Genomic DNA, 4,413 nt, shown 5'->3' on the forward strand with positions numbered 1-4,413 from the left:
TTTTAAAAATTTTATGTGTATGACCGTTTTTCCTGTATAAATGTAACTGCACCTGTGCATGCAGGTGGAAGCCAGAAAAGGGTGTCAGATCCCCTGGAACTAGAGTTATGGACTGTTGCTAGCTGCCATGTGGGTGCTGGGAACTGAACCTAGGTCCTCGGCAAGAGTAGTCAGTGTTCTTAACCACTGAGTCATCTCTCCAGCTCCATCAAGGTAGAATTTAAATGAAACACCCCTCACAAGGCATGAGATGGCCCTGATGATGAGCAGGACAGCCCTCAATCACAATGTGCAGGATGGCCCTCACAATGACCCAAAACAACCCTCACAGTGAACAAGGCAGCCCCTTATAAGGCCTGGTGGCCCATATAATGAGCTAGACAGCCCTCATAGGGAGCGGGACAGGGCTCGTAATAAACAGGGTGCCCTCACAGGCCTAGGACCACCCTTACAGCACAGCCCTAAGAAGGCCTGGGACGGCCCTCACAATGAGCAGCACAGCTTTCACACAGAGAATCCTCCCTCCCACATAACAGCAGTTGTCGCTGAGAAAACGAAGCCCTGTCACCCCACTGTAAGCGGTCCACCATTAGAACTCCTCAGTGGAATGTTTTGAAGTGCTGGGGTGGAACTAGGGCCTTGAGCATGCTATGCTAGCACAGTATGCTGAGCTACACCCCAACCCTGCAAGTGCTCTTTTGAGTGTGCCTCTGTCTCTCTCCATCTGATCACCTTCATTTTTTTCCTTCCTCTCTAATCACTCCGCACAGACACAGAGGACTCTATCTCTTTCTCTCCCCCAAGTCACCGACCAAAGTCACCAGAGGAGAGAGAGCCTCAATTGAAGAACTGCCTTGAGGGTGAAGAAGTCAACAGCCCCATCAGCAGAGATATGCTGTTCTGTAAAGAGCATGTTTTGGGGCCAGCAGGTTCTGCTCAAATCCACCTACTACATGTCTGCCTTCAGATTCTTCCAGAGGTCTGGTGTTCAGAAATTTCATGATTGTCACAAGTCAACTGCTATGAATGGCAGCAGAGCTTCTGTGAAAGAACAAGAGTATTATCATCACGTCTTTGCTCAGAATGACAGTCCCATAGGTGTGATCCTTGGTGACAGTGAGTCCCCATCCCCAGTGCCCTTTACCTTCTTTGCTGGAGAAGGAACTACTCCAAGCAGGTTGACAGGATGAACTGGCCAGTAGGATTGCCCTGCTACAATCTAGTACACAGCCCTGGGTGGTCACCTTAGTAGATACCAGAATCCCTGAGAAGCTGATCCTCATGAGAAAAGTATGTGCTGAATTGAGGAGACCAAGGTCATTCATTCTACATAACACCAGGGAGTCTTTATGAGAGTGAAGCAAGAATTTTGATGACTTAGTGTCCAAATCAGAAGTACACAGTCGAAAGCCTTTAATAAAACCGGAGCTAGGCATGGTAGCCCAAATCTTTAATCCCAGCACTTGGGAGGCAAAGGCAGATAGATCTCCATGAGTTCTAGGACAGCCTAGGCTACAGAGTGAGAACCTGTCTCAAAACAAAAATAAAAACAAACAAACAAACAAACAAACACCACTGCCCCCAAAGAAAAATCACGTTATGCAATCATGAGACTCAACTCACATAGGCAGTCCCTGGATCGTCACATCACATCAGAACTTCAGCCCTTGGAGAAAAGACACACCTTACAAGAGGACCTGGAGGCAGGCTGGCATACTGGCCATTTTTATCTTGAAGTTCCCCAGAGGAATTGAGGGATGGTTTAAGGGTGAGGAGAATTCACAGTTCACATGTGTGGTTGTGACTTTTGGAAAGAATTTAAGGGCTTTAAAGGTGTATTGTTGGGGAAATGCAACCATAAACTCTGAGTGTCTCCTTAAAAAAAAAAAATTATTCAAGGCCAGCCTGGTCTACAAAGTGAGTTCCAGGCCAGCTGAAGCTACAGGGAAACCCTGTTTCAAAAAGACCAAAAATAAATAAATAAATAAATAAAAATTGAAGGGCTGGAGAGATGGCTCAGCAGTTAATAACACTGGCTGCTCTTGCAGAGGACCTGGGTTTGATTCCCAGCACCCACATGGAGTATGATGGTATGATGACCCAGGCACTAAGCTCTAGGTATTCTTCTTAGCACACCATGAGCTCCCACATCTCATGGAGCTAGGAAGAACTAGGGCACCTAATGACTCAGATGAGCAGAGGCGGCTGTCTTTTGACCCATCTTAACACCAACCTCTCTTTTTTTTTTTTGATCTTTCTGAGACAAGGTCTCCCTGTAGCCCCACCTGGCCTGGAACTCACTTTGTAGACCAGGCTGGCCTTGAACTTACAGAGATCTTCCTGCCTCTGCCTCTTGAGTGCTGGGGTTAAAGGCATGTGCCACCACTCCTGGCCTCTCTTTCTTTTTTACAGCTCACATTGTAGTTAATAACAGCCATTGTGGCACTGAGGAGGTAGCTACTTGGCAAAGTGCTTGCCTAGCAAGTACAAAGCCCTAGGCTTGATTCCTGGTACCACATAAAACCAGGTTTGATAGGACATGCCTGTGATCCCAGAACTAGGAAAATAGAAGCAGAAGGATCAGGAGTTCAAGGTCATCATCAGCTATATAGTGAGTTTGAAGCCAGTCTAGGATACATGAGACCCTGTTTTGACAATGATGATGATGACGATAATGATACTGTAACAGCTAGGCACAGTGGCACACACTTGTAATCTCAGCACTTGGGAGGTAGAGGCAGGAAGATCAAGGAATGAAGGTCATCCTTAGCTACATAGTGAGTTTAAGGCCAGCCATGACTACAAGAAATACTGTCTCAGAAAAAACAAAACAAGGGGCTGGAGAGATGGCTCAGCAGTTAAGAACACTGGTTATTTTTGCAGAAGACCTGGGTTCGAATCCCAGCACCCACATGGCAGCTAACAACTGTCCATAACTCCAGTCCCAGGGGATCCGACAGCCTCTTCTGACCTCCTTGGGCATTGTACAACATGGGTGTACTTACCTACATGCAGGCAATACACGCATACACATAAAATAAAAATAATAAAAAATTAAAACAAAACAAAACAAAAAAGAAGAAACAAAACAAACAAAAAAACAAAAACACAAACCAAAAACTTGAAGGAGGGACCAGAGAGATGGCTCAGTGGTTAAGAGCACTGGCTGTTCTTGCAGAGGACCTGGACTCAGTTTCCAGCACCCACTTGGTGGCTTACAACTGTCTGTAGCTCTAGTTCCAGGGGATCTGGCACCAGACGCTCATGTGGTGCACATACATACACACAGACAAAACATTCTTGCACATAAAATAAAAATAAATAAATCTTTAAAAGTCAAGTGTGGTGGCACACAACTGTAATCCCAGCACTGGGGAGGCAGAGGCAGGTGGATCTCTGTGAACTGGAGGCTAACCTGGTCTATATAGTAAGTTCCTGGCCAGCTGGGGCTATAGGGAGACCCTATCCTAGTACTGGGGAGGCAGAGGCAGGTGGATCTCTGTGAACTAGAGGCCAGCCTGGTTTACATAGTGAATTCCAGGCCAGCTGGGGCTACAGGGAGACCTTTCATAAAAAGACCAAAAGAACAGAACAAACTTTGAAGGAGTGTTTGAGGGTCATTGGGTGGGGGCTCTGTTTTCTGAGTGTATTCTAGTATTAACTTGATACCATGACGCTGTAGCAGTATAGCAATGTCTCCATATCCCCATTGGTGAACAGAGAAATCAACACATCACAGAGATACGAATTTGTCACAAATTACAGAGAATGACTTGAACCCAGGCAGTAGGCTCTGAGCCCACATTAAGCACTGCGGAGGAGCTGTCTACTGGCTGAGGGGCTTCTCTCCTTTTCCAGAGACTTTTGTGGCGTCTTACTGACTCCCAGATCTCTTTTGCTATCCTCCCACTCTATCCTGCCCCATTTCCTCTTTGGGTTTGGCTTGGTGGATTTTCTCCTTCATTGGGTTTCCTCTGAAATGAGATTCTCCAAAATCCCCCCACTTCTTGGTCTGGAATTCTTAGGCTCAGAGATCCTTCTTAGCTTTTAGAGTAGCTGGGATAACCAGTTCCTTCCAGTGCCCCAAGCAAGAGATGTTTTTATCTTCTTGAAGTCTAATAAACCTTCCCTTCTTTGAGCCTCTTATCTGACTGCCTACATCCTTGAGGCTGACTCCAAGAGCGTCCTTCTTCAGGACCCTTTGTTACCTTTCACTTTAGTCCAAGCTAACCTTGAACTTACTCTACAGCCAAGGGCAGGCCTAGAACTTGGCTATCCTCCTGCCTCAGCCTTCCAAATAGCTGATATTACAAGCCTGCCCCGCCAGACCTATATGCTTTCCTAGATTTCTCTAGCTTCTCCGAGAGAGAGAGAGAGAGAGAGAGAGAGACAGAGACAGAGAGAGAGAGAGAC

General features: G+C 46.4%; 1 pseudogene; it reads left to right on the forward strand.

Moving 5' to 3' along the window:
- The first annotated feature begins 911 nt into the window (after positions 1 to 911).
- LOC115070465 overlaps positions 912 to 4,413 on the forward strand; it is a 6,699-nt pseudogene continuing 3,197 nt past the window's right edge.

The sequence above is a fragment of the Nannospalax galili genome, unplaced genomic scaffold (assembly GCF_000622305.1).
Source record: "Nannospalax galili isolate Female #2095 unplaced genomic scaffold, S.galili_v1.0 scaffold410, whole genome shotgun sequence".
In the NCBI taxonomy this organism is placed as follows: domain Eukaryota; kingdom Metazoa; phylum Chordata; class Mammalia; order Rodentia; family Spalacidae; genus Nannospalax; species Nannospalax galili.